Source organism: Hipposideros armiger, unplaced genomic scaffold (genome assembly GCF_001890085.2).
Source record: "Hipposideros armiger isolate ML-2016 unplaced genomic scaffold, ASM189008v1 scaffold_607, whole genome shotgun sequence".
Lineage (NCBI taxonomy): Eukaryota > Metazoa > Chordata > Mammalia > Chiroptera > Hipposideridae > Hipposideros > Hipposideros armiger.
The window spans coordinates 1163991-1186956 of NW_017731957.1; the positions used below are offsets into that span (position 1 = coordinate 1163991).

The 22966-nt window shown below is 43.5% G+C and overlaps 2 long non-coding RNA genes across 2 annotated transcripts in view; one reads left to right on the plus strand and one right to left on the minus strand.

The window, feature by feature from the left end:
• The first annotated feature begins 735 nt into the window (after positions 1-735).
• On the plus strand, positions 736-5253 carry LOC109371982 (uncharacterized). Its single transcript, XR_002121976.1, has 2 exons — positions 736-792; positions 4814-5253. It is a non-coding gene; the product is annotated as an uncharacterized LOC109371982 (long non-coding RNA).
• A 5181-nt stretch (positions 5254-10434) lies between these two features.
• LOC109371985 (uncharacterized) overlaps positions 10435-22966 on the minus strand; it is a 13167-nt gene continuing 635 nt past the window's right edge. The window contains exons 2-4 of the long non-coding RNA XR_002121978.1: positions 21175-21274; positions 12505-12637; positions 10435-10685 (exon numbers count right to left, since the gene is read on the minus strand). This is a non-coding gene — a long non-coding RNA (uncharacterized LOC109371985). The remainder of the gene's footprint in view (positions 10686-12504; positions 12638-21174; positions 21275-22966) is intronic.

The following is a 22966-nucleotide window of genomic DNA, read 5'->3' on the forward strand; positions in this document are numbered from 1 at the left end:
TAAAAATAAAACATAAATTAGGTATTTTCATTGACTTTCTGCCACCTTTCTCCTTCCATGTCCTCAAGGTGTTAAAATATCTGTCTCCCCTCAATCTTTTCAGTCTCTTCTCAACACAGGCTCTTTGGCTCACTGTGCTTCAGCACACCCAACTCCCTTCTGTCCTTCCAACTTCCCAAACTCTTATCCCTATCAGAGCCTTTGTTCTGATTCTGATGCCCTGAAGTCCTCTTCTCCCAGCTCTTTAAATGGTTGCCTCATTCTCCTCCCTTGAGGCTTAGCTCAAATATCATCTGCTTAGAGATGTGTTCCCTGACCAGCCATCCTATCAAACGTGGCATCTCCCAGTTCATACTTTTAGCAAACATGTATTAAGTATTTCCCAAACATTGTTATTAGTGCTTTACATTGATTAGCTCTTTTATTCCTCACAGCTTGATGAAGTGGGCACAGTTATTGTCATTATTATACCCATCTTAAAAATGAGGAAATTGAACCCAAAGAGATTATAACAGTCCATGGTCAAACAGTTGTCAGAGATGGTCTCACGATTTCACCCTGCGCAACCCCGCTTCAGCCTAGCCTCTTAGCCATCACACCATCTACCTCTCTCACATTACCTGCATGCTTCTTTTTCTTAATCACTGGATCCTCAGGACACAATGAGCACAGATAATAGGAAAAATCATTTTTGTTTTAAGTGGTTGAATATACTATATATGTTTTGTATATATTCCAGAGCAGATTTATTATGCTGGCCCTGTCAACAATCTTGGATTTGAAATTCCCAAGGTAAGGTTTTGTTTCTCTATTTTGTTTTGTTAGTTAATTATTGTGTTGAGCAGGTTCTTGAAGAAGGAGTACAGAAGAAGGAGGAGGTGGTGGAGGAGGAGAAGGGGAAGAGGGAGAGAAGAAAGAGCAGCAGGGAATTAAACAGTTTAAACCTTTTCCATCGGCCATCACTAAGAAAACCCTTTCTCAATACAGCTGGTCCTTATAGTGGGCCTTTATAAATGCTTGACACACTGGTTTGGTCATTTTGGTATCTGACATTTTATGTCTCGTCAGACCCTTGTGGACCCTCTGGGTAGACACCCCCCATGTGGAGGGATGTAGGCACCCTGTCCTTGCAGGGCTGTCCATATGGCTGGATCTGCTGGGGTGTGGGAGGCAGCCACAGGCTTGCTGTCACTAGCACTCAGTAAGGCTGGCCATTCAGAAAAAGGAAGAAACACAGTCATGAGGGCTCACAGGTCCCCCAGTTACTGTCCTTGCACTATTATTCATGGGCTGCTGCCAAGTAAATCAAACGTCCATGTCCTGAGCATTCACTTGCGAGCCTCACAGCTAAGAGCAGAAGTTTCTACTAATTCCTTTTTTCTCAAAATAATGTGACTTTATTAGATGGCTGAATTAAAGCAACTCTGGCATAAGCAATAAATCTTCAGTGTGTTACTCCTGAGAGAATCTTATGGAACAATATAAAAAGAATCACAAAAATATAATAATTTTAATTTTTTTTCAATGTCATCCTTTCCTTCCTCCAAAACCTGTATATGGCTCTGGAAACGGGTCTCCTCCCCCATGAAGAATTTGTTTAATTTGGTTTCCTTTCTCCTGTATATTTCCCTTCTAGCCCAGCCTCTGGGTTCTTAAGGTTAAAACCACATGTCTCTAGATCATCTGGGACTTTCACCAGCATTGCTCTAGCGACTGGGATGTTTCCCACCTCCCCTTCCCCCTTGGGGCTTCTCGTTTTCTCTGCAGCCTTTCAGTATAATATGAGTTTTGCGAACTCTCTTCACTTCTAGAAGGTGGGACTTAAATTCTCCAGATAGATTTTTCTTTTTCTTTAAATCTTTGCTATTTGAATTCTTTTTCTTTCCCATTTTCCTTCTGACCCTCACCCCCACTGGAGATTGACTTAAAATTTGCAAACAATTGATTTTCACTTTGCATTATTGGCTTTTTTTTTTTTTTTTTTTTTTTTTTTTTTTTTAGAAACCAGCTCCCTTTAGCAATTCCAACGAAATAGAGGAGAAAATAACTTCTTAACAGTCATAGAATCCCTTTGAAAAAAAATTTACCAGAGATACAAAAAGCTTTATTGCCATCACCCAGGATGCTTGGATGAGGGAGGTACCTATGTTCTTCAGCCAGTCACAGTGCCCAATGAGATTGTTGCTCAATGTAAGGGCAAAGACGCCAGGCCCTAAGCCTGGGTGGTTAAGCATCCAGACTCTCTTTGCCTTGTCCTCCTGCCTCTTCCCCTTCTGAAGCCTGGGCCTGGGAAGCAGAAACCTGGCCAGCACTGACCCCACCCCAGCCTGCTGACGCTGGCCAGACCCGACAGGGGACAGAGCCCAAGTGGGACACATGCGACCTGTCACATAAGCAGCAGAGGCAGCTGGAGGCCTTAATCCCCACTTCGGCTCCCATGTTGGCCGAGGACCAACTGCAGGCAGCTTAGGCTTCCTTGGCTGATGTCCAGCCAACAAGGTTCAGAGACTTTGCTTCCTAATATGGGACAGAGACAGTGTGAAGACTTTTGGTTTTAAAAGATTCTCTTCTCCCACCAAATCCCTGGAGATGTTCTCTGTGCTAATTCTGTACCTGCTTGGCTGGAAACTTTTTCACTCAGCAGCCAATCTTCAGTGTCTTGGTATTCCTTACTTTTTAACACAACAAACCCCTTGGCCCAGTTTGCAGCCCTGCCTGGAGCCTTGCATCTGTCAATAACTGCTGTTTTCTAAATGAGAAAATTAGAAATCAGAAAACTCTAAATTAGAGTTTAGAGATCTTTGGGCTTCCAAAGCACAAGGACAACAGCTTGTAGGTACAGCCTGAACTGCCTTACAAGTTCCTAATTCACAAAGTCAGAGCTCTTCTCATCTCAAGACCACTGTTCTCTGTCCTTTGTCCCTTCTCTGCCTCTCCTGTCTTCTAGCACACACTTTCACATGCTTATAGATGGGCACAGTTGCCTAAACACCCTTGCCTCCTAAACCAGAGTATGTATAGCTTGTAATTCATAATCTAGAAGCCCTTCCATTAAATACTACATCTTTTCTTAGGCTTAAAAAGCAATAATGAAAACTTCATGTGGTTTTCAATAATTTTGTAGCGTGTGTACCTAAATGCACATTGAGAGTTAAAAGAAAAGTAGATGATGATGATAATTAAACACAATCAGATGCAAATTTGAGCTGGCCTTTACTCATAATTAATTCTCTAACTTTTACACTGCTTTGGTTAAATTCCTAACACTGTTTCTGAACTCAGAGCTGCTCGATATTTGAGCCATCAGACCCACAGGAACCTATACAGCACAGATTCCTCAAGCTGAATGGTGCCTGAGGCTCTCTAATCAGTCCTCATTCCCAGACACCTTCCAGAGCGGAGCCCGGGTATCTTGAATATAGTTTTCAGTGGTGGAGAACCTGCCTGATCCTGGACCTCTGCTAATTGCTAGAAAGTTCTTACAAAAAGCCCCTCTCATGCAACTTTTACCCAGTGGTCTGATTCATTTCTTCCTCCTGACTTACACAGATTCAATCCCTTTCCTTCCTCAAGTGCCAAGCACATCAAAGATGTGCCAGGAGTATCTTATGCATCCTTTCCTCTTGGGCCCTTTGCTCTGTTCACCACTACCTTCCCCACCCAAGCTTTTTCCTCCAGACTGCTGAATCAATAGACATGTTACCACGTAGGCCTGTGGGGGTTGGGCAGGGCTTCAGCTGGGAGCAAAACAGATGTGGCTCAACCCTGGGTTCTTTCTGCAATTCCACAAAACACAGACAAAGGGATTCCTCTGTGGAGTGTTGTAGCCAGAAAGGAACCCTAAAAGGCAGCAATGTTTTTTCTGATAGAGCATTTTGGTTTCATGCAGTTGAATTTTGCTCCCCCAGAGGTCTTCTCTGTGTCAGCAAATGACACTTGATCCTTCCAGTTGCTCAGGCCAAAATCCTTAGAGTCACCCTTAACTCCTCTCTTTTTCCCCCACCCACATGGGTTTCCTCCGCAAATCTTATTGGCTCTTCTTTCAAAACCTATCAGGAATCCAACTCCCACCTCCATCTCAACCATCTGCTCCAAATCTTTACCATCTCTCACCTGGCTTATTGCAATCACCTCCTACCTGCTTTTCCTGTTTCCACCCTCTCCCCCTACAGTCTCTTTCAACATGGCAGCCAGCAGGATCCTATTAACACATGAAATCAGATCAAACTAGTCCTCTGGGGAAAACAGTCTCATGACCTGTGTCCCTTTCAGAGTGGAAGCCAGCATCCCCACTGTGGCTGGGGAGGCCATCCCTGGCCTCATCACCGTTCCCTCCTCATGTGATTCCCTCTCCCTGAAGCCCCATTGGCCTCTTCACTGTCCCTCAAACACAGGAGCTCCAGTGCCTAGAGCAGCATGGCATGCTCCTGTACCTGCTTCAGGTCTTTGCCCAAAGGTCACCTTCACATCAGGGCCTGCCTTGACCACCCTACTTAAAATTGCAAACTAGCACTTGCTCCATCCCACCCTACTCTGAGCTGCCCAGCACTCTCATCCACCCCCATCTCTGCTTGAGTTCTCCGTGTAACATCAGCATGTGACATACCATAGACACGGCTACTTATCATGTGTATTGTCTGTCTCTCCCAGTGAGCTCATAAGCTCCACAGGGCAAAGTTCAGTTTGTGTGGTTCAACTTTATCCTCAGTGTCTAGAGCAGTGCCTGCAAATAAAAGATGCTCATTAACTATGTATTGAATGGTTGACTGTTCTGTTGATCTCACACCTCATGCTTTCCTTGTGTCCCTTTCAGGGAGAATACGAGGTTTTGATGAGACTGTATAATGAAAACGATTTCATGGTGGCCTGTGCCAATGCCACCGTCATACGTTTCTGAGCATCTCAAAAGCACAGCAATCTGTCTCATGGGAACTCTGAGCTCCTCATGGGAACTCTGAGTTCTTGCACCTACTATGTAAGAAGAACCAGCTGACAACAGAGAGAGCCTCTACAAGGGTAGCCTAGAGTGCAGGCTCTGACTTTAACCCCAGGACCAGGAAGCCGCAGACGCCGCAGATGCAATGAAGCACCTGAACTTTCCTGCTTCTAAGGAGCCAACTCTCCTGGTAGTCACTATGCAGTCTTGAGGGTCCATCCTTTTTCTCTACATGGTACCTCACACCAGATGTCCCTGCTTTTCAGCTCCTAGGAGCACTTCCTCAGTTACCCAGAATAAAGAAAGGTGGCTCACAATTGTTTCTTGTGCTTGTTCAAAGAATCTGAGTACATTACTGCAGTTATAATATGATTTCCTCCAGACACAGTGCTGAGGGCTGGCACAGTGCATGTAGTTCTAAGAGATTCAGGAGGATGGTTGCCCTGCCAAGTTAGAGCGCTGGGGAAACGTGCTTCTGCTTCTCTTGGGCAAGCCCTGCATCCTCGGACCACAAGGGCCTGGAAGCACTTGAAACCTCATAACAAGTGACATCACAATCTTACTTGACCAAACCTTGTTAAAGCTCCATCTCCGAAAGCACGGCTATTCTTGGCCTCAGCACACGATGGCGCTCATTAATGCATTCATTAATTCACTCAATGGATGACTGACTGCTGAACACTACAGAGCTCAGCACTTAGGATATTCCAGGGACCAAAACAGACACTGCCCCTGCCTTCACGAAGCTCGCAGTCCCCTAAAATATTAAAAAGCCACAAGTTGGCCAGTGGACACATTTACTCACATACAGAAAGGCCTCAGTGCCCTCCGTAGTGGGCAGGGTGGCTGTCTGCTGTCAGAGCCATTTGGGCAGCCTCGTCTTCTCCCGTCCCCACATGTGCAGAATTGTGTGGTGGGCTCCCCAGCTCCTTCTCCGTCATGCCCTCCTCGCCTCCCCTCTCCTTCCAGTGTCCCTGTGCCCAACAACTAAGGGGCTGCGGCAGGTGACTGGGTTGACTTTGTCATTTGCAGGTCTTTTCTATCCATAAAAGTGCCACTATGTTAGAGATTAAAAGAGGAAGAAAACCCACAGTTTAAAAATATTCATTATTATTAATTACTGTCTGCACATAATTAAACCATCTAGAATAGCAGGCTGTTAATGCCTGGTGAATCAAAACTTTAAAACCAGCATCTGAAGTTTTCTGGGGTATGAAGAGACAAAATTAGAACAGTGTTCTCACCTACACTCCTAAATGCTCAGGAGAAAACACCCTCCTGGGCATGCCAGGCTCAGGAGCAAGGCTCTATCCGCACACGAGGTGTACTGTTATGTACACAAGCAGCAAACTGAGTTTCCGATCCTTCATCATTCCTGCCATTCCCACGAGTGAGATATTCCACTGCTCCCTCTTCAGTAAACTTCCCTACTCCAGAAAAGGCCCTGGGTAGATTCTGAGTCTATCCCAACCGCTCAGGACATCTGTCACGGCCTTCCAAAGACCGGGTGGGGAATAGGGAATGAGTTCACTTTCTATTTTTCTACAACTCAGCTCTTCCCTTTTTCTACTCTTCACCTTCTTCTTAAAATTCATATGTATATATGTATGTGAATGAGAGAGGGTTTCAGATATTATAGATTTGGGTTAAACAGGGATTTTCATATATGGGGCTGACCCTAGCCACGACTGAGTACCCAGCAGCTGCACTAAGTGTGTGATATAAAAGAAAAAGAAAGTGTTTCTCGGGCCCCAAATTTGTCTATCTTTATTGTCCTGTCATGGGCCTTAAATTTCACTGTGAATTTTATTCCTGCAAGTTGGGAAAATTTTGCACTGTTTACAGGTCTCTTATTAAGATCTTATTAGGAGAAACAGCCAGAGTCATCATCATTGTTTAACACCCTGGCAGAACACAGTAACTAAAACGAAGTTTGAAATTGCCATACAGGAAGCAGGAGGTATTAAGTGGGAGGAAGGCAACCCCCAAGCAAGCTCTCTTAGGAGAACCATCTATGTGTGCACCTGGTGTGGGGCGTGAGTGTGCATGAACAGAGAACTTAATTTACATTATTGCTGTTTCAAAATCACCAACTAGTATTCTAAAAGTTTCTCCCTGACAAACTTCCCTGAAAAAAAAATCAGTTTGGTTCAAGATTATGCTATGCCCCTAGAACCAAAGAATCCTACTGGGAATCAGCCAGCTTCAGTCATTTTGATGCTACAGGCCCTTCCTGTCCATACTGTCATCAGCGCTTTAACTCTTTCTCTGCAACTCTTTTACTTCTGGCCTCCCTGAATATTGGCTTCACCCTCAGACAGTCCTTCCTATAATAGCAAATGGTTTCACACTTGCCCAAAGTACAAAAACTGAGAGACACCTTTATCCCAAAACCCTGCCATTTATTCTGAGTGTAATATCTGGGGTCACATGACCACTCCTGACCAATTACTTTGGCTCTGCAATGATTGGCTTAGCCTAAGTCATGTGACCCACCCCCAAAGCTAGATTGGAGTAGTTTCACTGGAACCACACCATTCCCTAAATGGAAACTCGGAGAGTGTGAAAGGGGTAAAGGGAGAAAAAGGAGACAGATACTAGGAGTTCAGAATACATCTAGAATTAGACAGGCCAGCTTTCAATTCTCACTCTCCCCTAGCTATTACTAGGCAATTCTCTGAGCCTCCGTTTCCTCATCTGTTAAGTGTGGAGGATAATAATACCTACCTTATAGAATACTGTGAGAATTAAATGAAAGAATGCATGTAAAGTGCTTAGAACAGTACCTGGCATGTAACTCAATAAAAGTGAGTTATTGAGCCGGCTGAGTGGCTCAGTTGGTTAAGAGCTCGCTTAAGAGTTTGAGCTCTGAGCAACAGCGGTTCAAGTCCAGCCCAAGCTGAGCAGCCGTTGAGCTGCCAACAGGTAGCAGGATGGCTCAGCTAAAAACAAACAAACAAACAAACAAACAAAAAAGTGAGGTATTATTATGTTAAGGGGGTACCTAGTCACTTTGGGCTGCTGTAACAAAAATATCATAAACTGGGTGGCTTACAAACAACAGAAATTTATTCTCCACAGTTCTGGAGGCTGGAAAGTCCAAGAACAAGGCACTAACAGATTTGGTGTCTGATAAGGGCCTGATCCCTGGTTCATACAAAGACAGCTGTTTTCTCATTGTGCCCTCATATGGCAGAAGGGGTGAGGGAGCTCTCAGGGGTCCCTGTTATAAGAGCATTAATCACCTAATCACCTTACAAAGGCCCATTTCCTAATACTGTCACATTGGGAGTTAGGATTTCAACAAATGGATTGGGGAGTGACATGAACATTCATTCCCTGAGAGGTATAACTGAAGTCCCTTTTCCTAATTTACCTCTCCTATCCCTCCTGTATCAATAGGGCAAAAGGTTTTTGAGCCCAGACCTCAACTATAAGCGCACATTCCTTTTTAAGTCCTGAAATGGTACCTTGATTTTTCCTAAGTGTTGCTCGTTTTATTAGACCTTGAATGGAGGCATGTGCTCTGACCATGAGCTCTAAAAAGAATTTAAGGAAAACATTTAGTTTTCCCAAAAAACAGAAACATTATAAATAGGCCCAAAAAACCTAGGAAAGAAAATGTGTGTAATTTTTAATTAAAGTTGTATTTTGTAAAAGAGAGAGAGAGAGAAATGCAAGATGTGAAGAACTGAATGTGACATCTGCAAATTTAACAATTACATCTGCCTTCAGAAAAATAACCCAAAAATAGCTAGTGAGAAAACGGAAAGGGCCACATCCTGATTTTAACGGAATTGTTAGGGAGAGAAAGCTTATCATCATAGCAGTTCAGTGTCAGATTTGAATCAGCTACATTTTTCTCAGTCAGTAAAACAAGTTCCCCGGCCATTTTATCTGGCAAGCAGGGGTTCCAGAGGATTTGGGAAAGAGCTATTTTATATCTAGCTTGCAAATAACATCAGATCTTTTTGTTTTGTTTTGGTTTGGTTTTGGCTTTGGTTTTTGGACCTGAAGCCTTCTGCTGCTTTCAAATGTACCAGCCTGAATTTTTTGTCTTTCCTTTAAGCCAGCTTTCCTTTAAAATGTGTGAGAAAACAAAATTATTTCCTCCAGTATCTTGGTCTCCTCAATCCTGAGGAAAAGAATGTATGCATTGATATTATTCTAACTAAAAACAATGATTTCTTCCCCTAGCTAATATTTTTATGGATTTCCTGAAACCCGACCAATGATGGAAGAATGAAAACATCCATGCCACATAAGCCTGTATCATTTTATTGTGGCTATCCCTCCCTTTTTTCAACTCAGAAATGTGGAAGAACATTTGAGAAAGGGCCAGAGAATATCATTGAAATGATCAAAGAGATACAACATGGTTTCCACATAAATGTAGCCTAAAAAGATGATCTTGTGTGAGTATAGAAAGACAACAATAATAACAACAAAATTTTAAAAGCTAAGAATTCTTTGAACATTTTCTATGTACCCAGCATTGTGTGAGGCATTTTACCTGAATGTCAATATTTAATATTGGTAACAACCCCTGAGTAAGTGATACGATGATCCCTGGTATAGAAGAGGAAGTTGAGGTTATTAAAGTGGGGTAACTGGGGCCGGCCGAGTGGCTCAGTTGGTTAAGAGCTCGCTCAAAAGTTTGATCTCTGAGCAACAGCGGTTCGAGTCCTGGCCCGAGCTGCCAACAGGTGGCAGGATGGCTCAGCTAAATAAATAAATAAATAAATAAATAAATAAATAAATAAATAAATAAATAAAGTGGGGTAACTGGCCCTTGCTTACCCAAGCTCCTGAGCTCGGTGAGCTGAGATTCAAATCTGTCTGACTCCACCCTAAGCTCTTACTAGCTAATGCTGCCCTTGCTGTTTGGTTGGAGATTATAGAATAAGAACGTTTTATGGTTTTAATTGTGGGCTTGCAGAATTTGTTCATTCAAGCAGCAAACAAGCTAAAAACAAAGGTAGGCTAAAAGGGATTAGATTAATTCACTGATGCGAGCACAGCAGGAAAAAACAAAGTCCATGGATATTTAAGGAGTATACTGATTTTTTTTAAAGATTTTTATTGGGGAATTGGGGAGGGGGACATTGTTTTTCCAGGACCCATCAGTTCCAAGTCAAGTTGTTGTCCTTTAATCTTAGTTGTGGAAGGCACAAGCTCAGCTCCAAGTCCAGTAGCCACTTTCAATCTAGTTGCAAGGGTTAGGGCGTAGTTCACCATCCCATGCAGGAGTCAAACCAGCAACCTTGTTGCACACTGAGCCACCCAGTCTCCTGTCGGCAGGTTGTGCTGTTCAATCTTAGTTGCAGGAAAGTGGGGGGAGGGGGGCACAGCCCATCATCCCATATAGGTGTCGAACCGTCAACCTTGTTGCTAAGAGCACACGCTCTCACCAGCTCAGCGGCAGCTCAGCTCGGGCGCAGCTCACTGGCCCATGTGGGAATTGAACCAGCAATCCTGTTGCTCAGAGCTCGCATTCTAATCACCTAAGCCACGCGGCTGGCCCAGGAGTACACTGATATAGTTTCATGATTCGAAGGAACTCCACTGTGCTCTTCAACAAAAGAAATCTTTGGTCATTCACTCTCAAACCCACAGGGATGAATGGATCAGAATAGTTTGGCTTTGCCACTTTCTCTTTCCTTCTCTTCTTCCTTCCTTCCTTCCTTCCTTCCTTCTTTCCTTCTTTCCTTTCTTCAATATTTATTCAGCACCAAGTACTTGCTGGCCCCTGTGTTGAATAGAACATAAAATATAGGACATACAAGTAGAACATAAAAATGAATAGTATATAATATAATCCCTGTCTAAAGTCAACTTATATTTTAAGAAAACGGAAGAAGGAAAGTTTTGAAAATCTCTTATGGTGGGTAGCCAAGTGGTAACCAAAGAGAAGAATGAAACACTGCTTTTGTGGGAACGGCATGTGGGTTGGCGTCATGGTGGAGTGCACATGAACTGTACCTTGAAGGAAGGATAAGACTTTTGAGGTCCTAACATCCATGAAGGGAGCAGTCCCAACTGTGGTTCCCTGCCTATCAACCCTGGTGTTTCATTCCCGAGGACCAGGAGACACTGCATTTCTGCTACCATTAGGTAGCAGAAACTTCATTTTAGACTAAAAGTATAATTTAAAAGAGACTTACACCCAAGTAAAGGCTTTTCTGTTAACACTTAGTTGTGATCCCTGAAACTCAACGAATCAGCAAGTGTTGCTCATTTGAGGTCTACTGTGGACCCAGATCTCACTCTAAGCCCATGCCCCTGCCGAAGGGTCCGCTTGACACCCTCTTCAACAACTCTTTTGCACCCTCCCTGGAGAGAGGTTACTCTCTTTAGCGAGCATGTCCCCACCCCTTTTCATGTACGACTCATGTTATCTGAGTCTCCTTCAGTGGTGGAAAGTGTGGGACTGACCCAGGGGGTGAGGATTCATGCAGGGTTCCAAGGGGATGGGACAAATGGAGGAAAGAGAGAGGATGCCAGCCTGAGAAGGGTGTCTGAACAGGGAGGCAGCATCAAACCCCAAACAAACACTCCATGAAGGGAGCAGAGGTTGGAGGGGCAGGGCCAGGGAGCAGGGAGCAGCTATTTTGAGGGTGATGAGAAGGAGGTGTTGGAAAATTTGGGCAGATATGGTGCCTGCAGCATGGGCCCAGAGCTAGACAGGCAGAGCCAACAGCCACTGGCACTCTTTCTGCTCACTGCTGCTTTTCAGAGCCTAACAGTGTTCCACAGAAAAATAATGCTCATGAGCTGTAACTTGTACCAGAGCCAGGATCATGGTTTTCGTAACTTCTCCTCCTGTTTTAGTCCATTTGGGCTGCTATAACAAAAATACCATAGAATAGGAAGCTTGTAAACAACAGAAATTTATTTCTCATAGTTCTGGAGGAGGGAAGTTCAAGGTGTTAGCAGGTTTGGTGTCTGGTGAGAGCACGTCTCCTGGATCTTGACAGCTGCCTTCTCACTTTCTCCTCACATGGCAGAAGGCGGAGGGAGCTCTCTGGGGTCTCTTCTATAAGGGCACTAATCCCATTCATGGGGGTTCCATCCTATGAAGAAATCGCCTCCCAGAGGTCCCACCTCCTAATATCATCACATTAGGAGTTAGGTTTTAACATGTGAATTTTGAGGGGCACAAACATTCAGACCACAGCAACTCCCTTCTATTTTTCCTTCTCCCTCCTCTTTTTTGGTAAGGAACTGAAAGACATCTCAATGCAGAAAGTCCTCTATTGGTTACCTGGGGTCAAGCCCAAGTGGGCCAAGCCTGCAGCTCTTAACAATGACTTCCTCCCCCAGCGTGGGTAGAGGAGAAAGGTGCTTATCTCTCCTCCTTTGCTCCCTGGCCGCAGTTTTTCATAATCATATTGGATTTGCCAACTCTTGCCTCCCAAAATACCAACTATTTGTTTGTTCATGTCGGCTTTTCCCCCCTTCAGTTTCATATCCTGAGGGCTACCTGGTTACAGTTGTTTGCTTTCTGTTCAATTTTTAAATTGGATTCCATTGTTCGATATTTTGTGTGTTTTGACTTCAATATTTACCAGCCATATTCAGGCTTCCAGAATCTTGGTATCAGGAACAAGCCACTAAAGTCATCGCTGAGAGCTGAGTGGCCCCTGTTCTTTCTCTCAGGGAGCTCATTCTCATTGGCCCTGCAAGGCTGGAGAAGCCGACCTAAAAATTAGGAATTAAAATTAGCACAATGTTGGAAGAAAATCAATCCTCGCCTTAGCAAAGCACACCATGTCATCTCTTCTGAATATTTTGGGGGTGGAAGTGATGGTGTTGGCTTCAACGTGTGGGTAAGCTCCTGGGGGCAGAGGAGTGCAAAGGAGGACCTAGTGTCCCTTCTCCCCACCCAGCCACTTGAATGTATGAGGTCCTCAAGGAGAAGCTGCAGCCAGAACCTAACCAGGAGCTGACTTGACAAGGAATTCAGAGAAACTCCAGGGCACCAGGGGCGTTTTGTGCCCCCATGGCAATGTGGTACAGGGGTAAGAGGGTACAACACATCATGGCTTATTCCACAAACCTAGGGAAGTTTACACAGCACAGAAAGAGGAGGGAGAACCAGGCCTGGACACAAACGCCATGCTGCCCCCCAAACACACAATAGCAGCAGCATTCTGCCTCTCCATAGCTGTAAGAGCTCGGACAACAGTCCAAGGAGGAGGGTGCTGAAGAACAAAACAGGAAAAAACTGCTGTTGCGCTGACATGAGATGCCCAGACATCACCAGCAAAGAATGTGAGGAAAGTCTGGAGAGATTCTGTGATATACAAGTAAGTGATAAGTCAGTGCTATTTAATTAAGTTATTATTGTCAGAGGGTCTTCCTGTGAACCCACAGACTAACACTTAAGAGATTCCAGTTTTGCTGGTGAGCAGGATTTCCCTCCCCCAGAGCCACACCGGAACAGGAAGCCGTTTCCTTACAAGGACTCCCACCCTAGCTCCGTCTGTTTCCCTACTGACATCTGGAAGTCCACTTGGACTTACTTGTAACTTCCGCATTGTTCTTCCTGCTACTCAAAGACAGACAGGATGTATTGCTCCTGTTGTGAACAGAGTCCCTTCCTCACCACCCCCCTGACAATAAGCATGAGGACCCATTTTCTGTTCATATTCTGGACTGACGCTCACCTCTCCGCCCCCGCAGGATTTCCATTTACCTTATGCCGAAAGTAAATGTGTGGTGTGGTCCAGAGGAGAAGAAACTCCAAACTCAGAGTAATTTACAAAGTATTAAACATTTATGTATATGACAAGAATGAAATTGGTAGAGACCATTATCCTAGCTACACAGACAACATTTATAACTAACATGTATTAACCAATTGCTTAAGCTTTCTTGTGTCCCTTGCTCTCTACGTTCCACAAACACCAGATAGGATTCCAACCTCAGGAGTATGAGCCAAAAGCCCTATAGCAAAGGTTCACACTAGCAAGTTAACCAGCAGGCAGTAGTTTAGCTAACGAGAGGGGAGCACAATCAGAGCTTCCGTGGATCCAGTGTCTACCTGTATAACAAGGATTTCTCGGACAGCCTTCCAACACATAGAATAGGCGTATTTTCGGAGAAACAGGTGCTTGGTCATATAACCAGATCAAGTGCCCTGCTTGGGTCTACCACCAAGGATTAATGACACTTTTGTGTAAATTAGAAACCAGAATTCTGGGTGGGACCGGAATCAGTGGCATGTGACTTAGCAAGAAGGTCATATCTTTATGCAAAGCAAAGGGGTCCTGGTCCTCTGGGCAAACACAGGCTCATGCCCAGGCACATGCCGTGGTAAGTGAGTATATTCTGGATTTCAGTCCCCTATCTCCCTTTGTACAGTCCACAACCTGCACAACCTTACCCAGTGGCCTAGGCAAATCTTTCCCCTCGACATGATATATGTTGAAGAAGGACAGCTAACTAAAGGGAATATTCTGCCTCAGAAAGACATTGGTCTCAGCCTGTTGATTGATGGTGCCTGAGCTCATCATCACCCCACCCTACCCCAGTGCCCACTCACCATTACCTACTATCCAAACTTTATAAGGAGGCATCCTTGCTAAAAATTATTCAGGAGGTAAAACTGCTAAGTGAAACAAACACATTGGTTTCCTCCATCTTACTTGTTCCCTGTCATTTTTCATATCAACTTGGAATGCGTTTATAACCACAAAGTCATTAACAACTTTGCAGCATGACAGCCTTGCTCTTATCCAAAATGCTGCCCTGTTATTTTCAGAATATCACGTCTGATGCCCAGGCTGGGTCAAAGGCCCACTTTCCAGCTCCCTAGCGCCCTCTCCTCTTACCTTAACTGCAGCACAACACTTGTCACACACTACTGTAATCGTTTGTTGACTTTTTATCTGCCTTACTAGGACATAAGCATTGTGAGAGCAGAAATAAGGTCCTGTTCACTTTGAAGAAGTCTCCAGCACTTAGTTTAAAATATTTGTTGTTGCAGGAATGGTCTAAGGAAGAAAAATAATGTTTATTGTGTACTGTATTATTTTGCTAGGACTGCTGTAACAAATTACCACAAACTGAGTGGCTTAGAACAACAGAAATGTATTGTCTCATAGTTCTGGAGGCTAGAGGTCTGAAACCAAGGTATCAGCAGGGCCATGCTCCCTCTGAAGGTCCCAGGGAAAAACTATTCTGTGCCTGTGCTAGCTTCTGGTATCCCAGGTGTTCATTGGCTTATACATGCATCACTCTAAGCCTCCATCTCTACGTGGCCTTGTTCCTGTGTGTCTGCATATCATCTTCCCTCTGTGTAGCTCTTTCTCTGTGACCAAATTTCCCCTTTTATAAGGACATTCGTCATATTGAATTTGGGCCCACCCTAATGACCTCATCTTAACTTGATTACCTCTGTAAACATCTTATTTCCAAATAAGGTCACATTCTGAGGTACTGGGAGTTAGGACCTCAACACATCTTTTGGGGGGATACAATTCAACCCATGACATGTATCTATCTAACCAAAATTTTCATGTGGGTAATGTTACTTAATCTTCATAGCTATCCAGTAAAATACGTAGTACAATTCCCACTATCCATAAGATTACAGATGAGACTCAGTGAGTGACACAGGGCAGTAAGTAGTGGAGCCAAGGTTAATACCTACGAGTATGTGCATGTGACTTCAAGATGTCAGAGCATTATGGTAAGTACAAGAATGGACTTGGGTACAGGTAGACCTCAATTAAAGTCCCATCTCAGGCCACATGACCATCATTCACTCATCTGTTTTAAATAGAGGCAATAACAGAACCTAAGTTTTCATGTCATTTGGAGATATGATGCAAGTAAAACAATTACCATACAATGTCTATCACAGAGACTGACAAAAATTTGCTAATATGTTTTAAGTCTTGATATAACTCTAACTATGTCTTCCTAAGAAGCAGCCCCAGGGTTGCAACAGTACCAGAATGAGTACTGGTTAGAAATGAGGCCAAAATTTCCGGCTTATCTCTGTGGAGGATGAGATTTCTCTCGCAAAGCCCACCGTCCTTGTATCCATGAAATAGCCACCTACTTCCTTTTCAGCACTTGCCTCCTTGATATTCTGAGCAAAACAGGGATGTCCAGGAACAGCAGCCTCACCCAGACATCTTTTCCTCTGCCATGATATTCTGTTGCCACTAGCTCTCTTCATCTGTCCCTTCCCCATCTTTGTCCCTATTGTCACTATTTCACAAAGACAGGTAACAATGAGGCCACTTTAATGCAACCAAAAATAATAGAAATCCTTTAGAGTTTCTTTCAGTCTGATGGTACACAAGGCAGTAAAAGTGCTGACTATTGGTCCTAAAAATCTCTGACAAAGCAGAACTCATACTTTGCTGGAAGCATCTTCCAGTAACTAGCAACCCAACAGTCCTAACGCTCACATCCCACCCACTCCCTTCCTCCTCCTTTCCTTTGTGCTGAAAGTGGTCTAAACTTGAGAACACGGTGCCATGGAAAAGCAGATGGGGGTTGAGTCTCAGTTCTACTACTTCCTGGTTACATGACCTTGGACAAGCTTCTTGACTTGTCTATGCCTCAGCTTTCTCCTCTGTAACATGGGAAAACAGTTTCCACCTCACAGATTGTTGTGTGGAATATGTAACATGTTGGGCTTGGTAGACACTTGATAAAGATTTCCTCTTCCCTTCCCATTTTCTGTTGAGCCATTTTTAGCTGCTTACATTCAAACAAGCATGTGATATTTATATAGAACATTAGAACAATTCTAAATACAGTCAAGAAGAAAATGTGGATTCTAAATTCCCTGACGCAATTTGTTTCTTACAATACAAAGGTCAGTTTGGGATGATGAAAAAGTTCTGGAGATGCACAGTGTTGATGGGTATACAACAAAGTGAATGTACTTAATGCCACTGAAATCTTAAAAATGGGTAAAAAGGTAAATTTTATGTTATATATAATTTACCAAAAAAATTTTAAAGTTTTTAAAAATTAAAAGGAGTTCATTCGAGACTGCTTTCCTTAGTGGGAAAAGAAAATAAAATGGAACCATGGATGTTTAATACTTGACATGCCCTTTCAAAAAATCTAGTATTTTTTGCAAAGCATTCACTATTGTATAAATCTATCCAGAATTCTTTGATCTTAAAATTTTGACAAACACTGGCACTATAATAAAAACATGTTCAAAGGCATTGTTTAAATTTCTCAAAAAGCTTTGTTCTTTGTAAAGGTAGCAGTCCCTTTAAACTGAGGCTAGGAACAGATTCAAACTCTCTTAATGAGATAGGAAAATTTCTTATATCAGAGAAATAGAGAGCAAAGCTCTTGGCTCTCTTCAGACTCATAATACTGAGAAGCTTCCCCTCACCTACCCATCTCTCTTTCTTTCCCTTTTCCTGAAGAAAGGAAGGTAACAGGGGGCTCAGATGCAAGGCAAGCAAACAAATTTGTTCACATACCCCAGAAAGAGTGAAAATGGGAGAAGATGACACTTCACTGAGAATCAGTGACCTTGAACACCTTGACCCTGGATTTATCATGGAATGGTTTCCTCAGTCCTTAAGTGCCTATTATTGGCTGGCTTTTAAGGTATTTTCTCATAAATTAGGTAATTTAAAAGTTACCACTACCCTGTGAAGTAATACTATCCCAATTTAGAAGATTTTGTTTAATGAGGTTCAAAGAGGTTAAATGAATTACCCATTTACCATGATTGAAACTAGTGTCTGGTCAGTAATTTAAGTAGAGCCATTCTTAACAGAACCACATTTTTGATAAATATGGAGACCAGGTGTACGAGTGGGAGCACATCAGTCCCCCACTAGGGCTGTTGTCCAAGCTCTTAAAGCTAGGTGAAGCCATCGTGTTTTAGAACAGCATGGCGCCCCACCTGGGCCTGGCTTGTCCCTCGTTTCTTTTGTGCTGACACACAGTGTGACCCAGTCATCGTATTTCTTTCTTTTTTTTTTTAATTTTTTTATTGTTAGTTTCAGGTGTACAGAACAATGCAATAGTTATCCTTTTCACCCTCACAAAGTAACAACCCCCCTCCCCCATCTACTGCCCTCCCATCCCCGATATCATGCTTATCTATTACAATTCCATTGGCTCCATTCCCACTCTCCATGTCCCGTAACTATATGTATATATAATTACAGTTGACATACAATAATACTCGTGTTTCTTTAGTGAGTGCTCATCAGGCCTCTCCCATGAAGTCCTATGATGGGGGTTGGGGGTCATGCTGTGAACAGGTGGGCACAGCGCCTGCTCTCAGGGCAGACAACATGGAAAGTATAAACTGTAAACACAGGACTCTATGGGACTCCTCTATATTAGTTTCCTGCCACTGTTATACTAAATCACCACAAATTTAGTGGCTTGCACAACACAAATTTATTACATTGAGTTCGGGAGGTGAGAAATCTGAAATGGGTCTCACTAGACTAAAATCAAGGTGAAGGCAGAATTGTGTTCTTCTGTCGGCTCTAGGGAAGAATCCATTTCCTTCCCCTTGAGCCACCCACATCTCTTGGCTCGTGGCCTCTTTCTCCATCTTCAAAACGCTGTCTCTCTCTGTGTCTTTCTTCCATAGTCACATCTATCTTGGAGTCTCTCCTACCTCCCATGTCCACCTTTAAGGACCTTGTGATTACATTAGACCCACCTGCATAACCCAGGATTATCTCCACATCTCAATGTCCTTAATCAAGCCGGCAAAGTCCCCTTTGCCATACGAGGGCCTGTGGATTCAGATGGGGACATCTATGGTGCCCTTATCCTGTCTTCCTCACCAAATGAGATTGAGGGACACAGGCCAGGCTCCCAAAGGAGAGGCTGACTTCAGTGAGACCTTTTCCATACTTTTTAAAAAATAAAATGGATCTTTTGTCAAATTAAAATGTTCCAACCCAGTGCTACCATATAACAGAAAATCTCTGATAATCTGAAATCATTCTTACTTAGTTTTAGGGAGATAATGGGTTTGTCTGAGCTGGCAGAGTCACTATAAAAGTATTTGTGTACAGTATAGCATTTCCTAAAAGAATTAAACACAGAATTGCCACATGACCCAGTAATTCCGTTTCTGGGTATACACCCAAAAGAATTGAGAGCAGGGACCTGAACAGATATTGGCACACCTATGTTCAGACCAGCATTATTCACAATAACCAAAGATGGAAACAACCCAAGTGTCCATCAATGGATGAATGGATTTTTTAAAATGTAGAATATACATAAAAGGGAATATTATTCAGCCTTAAAAAGGAAGGAAATTCTGACACATGCTACAAATGGATGAACCTTGAGGAAATACACTTAGTAAAGTAAGCCACAAAATGACAAATATTGTGTAATTCCACTTATATGAGGTACATAAAATAGTCAAAATTATAGACAGGAAATAGAAGGGTCATTGCCAGGGGCTGCAGGGAGGAGGAGATGAGGAGTTAAAGTTTAATGGTTACAGGGTTTCAGTTTTGGAAGATGAAAAATTTCTGGAGTTGGATGGTGGTGATGGTTGCACACCCATGAGAATGTATTTTATGACACTGAACAAGTGACTAAGAGGATAAATTTTACATTATGCATATTTTAACATAATAAAAAAGGCCTTCGTGGATTTCTTTATGTTTCAATCATTGATTAAGAAATGAAACAGAAATACCAGAGAAGCTTTGATGAAGTGCACAGTCTTTTAGTCGATTCTTAGTTTGTTGTTATCAGCTCTTCTGTTCCTGACGGTCACATTGATCTGAATGGTTAGACCAGGTAGAGACAGCAAAGGGGTCCACTGTTCCCAACATGCCATCTTCTGCCCTGGAATCTAATCCAGGTTTGCTTTCTTTTTTCCTTGGTAACTCCTCCTCGGCCCCACCCAACCCCCATGTCTCCTGTTTCAGTCAGCTTCTCAGAAGCCCTTTGACAGCAGCACAGCTGCCCTACAAGCATCTGTAGCCTTTTACACTCTCAGTCTCTCCTTCACAGTTCTGGGGCAGCCCAAGCTGATTCGTCTGCCATTTGCTCTTATGAAGGGACCCACAGCACTCCAAATCCTAAGGTGTAGACCATAAATCCAGATGACTTACACACACTTTACTATATTATGTTTGTATCCCTGGAAGATTAAATTTCTTGTAAACATTTCCAGTTTTTAGTCAGTGCCTCTATTTATTCTTCCCTTCTTCTTGTTGAAAACAAAACACAATGTCCTCTACAGCAGCTCAGCAGCTTCATACACAAGCCAAAAGGGAGATTTGAATCCATGTAAAAGAGAAAGTGTGAGCTCAAGAGAGCCCAGGGCAGCCCCAAGAATTCCCAGGGCCCTCAAAGTCCTTCGAGACACAGGCGTGCAGGGTCCCTGGGAGCTGAGAGAGGAGAGGTGGGACATTGGGGCAGCCACACAAAGCTCAGCTGCCGATATGGCCAGTCAGCCATGTAGCTACACAGGTCACAGAGGACCATAGATGTGGGGAAAAGACCATGTTCTGAGGTGGTAACTAGTAGATCCTTAGAGATTATTTGTAACTCTGCTAATAAAGAGATAAAGCATGTAAAGTGCTCAACCCAATACATACAGCAAATGTTCAATAATGGAAGCTATCATCATCTGTTGTTATTCCTAAATGAGTTGGGACATATTGCAATACAATCAAGAATGTGTGTTGGGCTTAGTATTTAACTCAAAAATAACATACCCTAAGTAACCATTTTTATGACCTAAGTAAAGATCCAGTTGTCTTTCTTCATGGAATTTAGAAAAAGGTTAGTCTGAATTTGTATCTCTGAAAGATGGGCCCAGAGAAGAATTCCCCTCTGCTTATTCTAATTCCATGGTTACTAAGGAGCCTTCTAGTTTGGACTTGGTTTCTCACATAGACTCTTCTGCAAAGGTAGTGGTTGAGTCGAATTCTAGAGTCCTTATAAAACGGGGGGTGGGATCAAGGTTTGAGTTCCAACCTTGCCATGAACAAGCTGTCTAAATTTGAGTGCGTGTTTTCACCTCTCCAGGTCTCAGTTGCCTGGACTAAATTATCTCAAATATCCCTTTGGCCCTAACATTCAGTATCTTGGAGCATCCCAGTCAACTACAGTTACATTTTTCACTGCGACTAAATGAACTCAGTATTCTTTATTAGTTCAGCTCTCCTGAGTTTTAAGATGAGCCACTTCCTCTGATCCTTGTTATTCCAGGGAAGAAATGATAAAAATTTAGTTTCTATATTTACCAGACTGAGAGCAAAGGCCCACCTCATGAAGAGGCACTGAAGATTTAGTCACTCTGTCCGCAAATCCCTCAAGTGCAATAAGCTCCAGCCTCTTTTCCATCTATAAAATAAAGGTGAAGTCAAACTTCAGCTTGCAAAGAATGATTGTGCTTTAAAAAAATTTATGAATCATAGATTTGAACAAGCACAAGTTATGCTTTTTGTTTATTTTCACTGGATGGCAAATTTATACTACCAGTCAGAGAGGAAGAGAAAATGTGGTCTCTTTTGTTTTGGTCTATACCTGATGTGGTTTTCCTCCTGAGCAGCTGCCTGTCAGGTAGCAGAGGAAAGATCATTAATGTATAGATTGATTTTCCACCTTAGTTAGATGCAGTAATGTAGACAGTCCCTTTGCTATTCATTCTTAGGGGAATTATATCTCAGTCCCCTATTTCCATGCCCACCTTTTTCAAGGTGGTATCTGGTGTATGAGCTGAGGAGGCCTCCTGTGAGCTCATGGTGATGGCATGAGGAGTCTGGGGATGCAAGAACTGTCCTCAGCCCCATGTTTGTCTTGGCCAATCTAGCACTAAGGTAGAGTTGGCCTGACATTGTCTGTTGGATCTGCCAGTCTGCTGATGATGTCGTGCCTCATGGACCTGTGAGCCTTCCCACTGATTCAGCCTTCCTCAGCCCTCAGAGGTCAACAGACCGCTGAGCCTGAGTTCCCTGGCCAGGCTCTGTGGTGGGACCCTTCCCCTTACCACAGTGAGCCCCATGGCTGACTCACTGGCTTTCAACTCAGCATTATGCCAGGTGAGAAAGTAGGTAGGGTTGAGAGTGTTAACCAGACTCACCCTCTGTCCAACCATGTCCCACCACCGTGCTGTTTACTAGGTCTGGTCTACCCTCAAAGGGAAGGGATTACACAAAGTCATGGGTATCAGAAGGCAGAGATCATTGGGAGTCATCTCTGAAATTTATCTGTCATAAGAATACCCGACAGCTTTAAAGAGTTTTTCTTAGAACTACACTGGGAGAAGGATCCAAAATGGCAGAGTAGATAAATGTTGTGCTCGCCTCCTCCAGTGACCACATTAAAATTACAACTAAATTATAGCACAATCAACTTGGAGAACCATCTGAAGTCTAGCTGAACAGAAATTTTATAAGTAGGGATATAAAGAAGAAGCCATGTTAAGATTGGTAGGAGGGGCAGAGACATGGAACGGGCTGGACCCGATCCTCTGTGTGGCAGTTGAGAATCGGGAGAGATATCTCAGCTGTGAAGGTTCTCCCCAAAGAAGCAAGGGACCCCAGTCCCATACTGGTCTCCCCAGCCCAGGGGACTGGTGCTGGGTAGAGGAGCCTCCCACAGCATCTGGCTATGAAAAACAGTGGGGATTCTGACCATCTGGGTGGGGTGGAAGGCTGCAGGAAACAGAGACATTCTCTTAAAGGGTCCACACATAGACTCACTTGCTCACAGGTACTCACTCTAGGCTCTGGAGAATGGACAGTGACTTGGGTGGCATCAGAGACATACAGGGAGAGACCAAGTTGTGTGGTTTCAAGGCAAGGACTAAAGAGACAGTTGCCATTTTCCCTGTGTAGAATCTTCCTCCCATATAGCCAGCAGGCAGGTGTCATCTTTCCTGTGCTGAGCCCCCCCCCTCCCCCGACATGGCCAAATCTGAATCTGCATTGGCCTGGTGAGCTCCACTCACACCACCCTGGTGACTCCCTGAGACCCAGCCCCACCCACCTTTTGCAAAACCAGATACATTTTCTCAGCAAGCAGCCAGTCGTG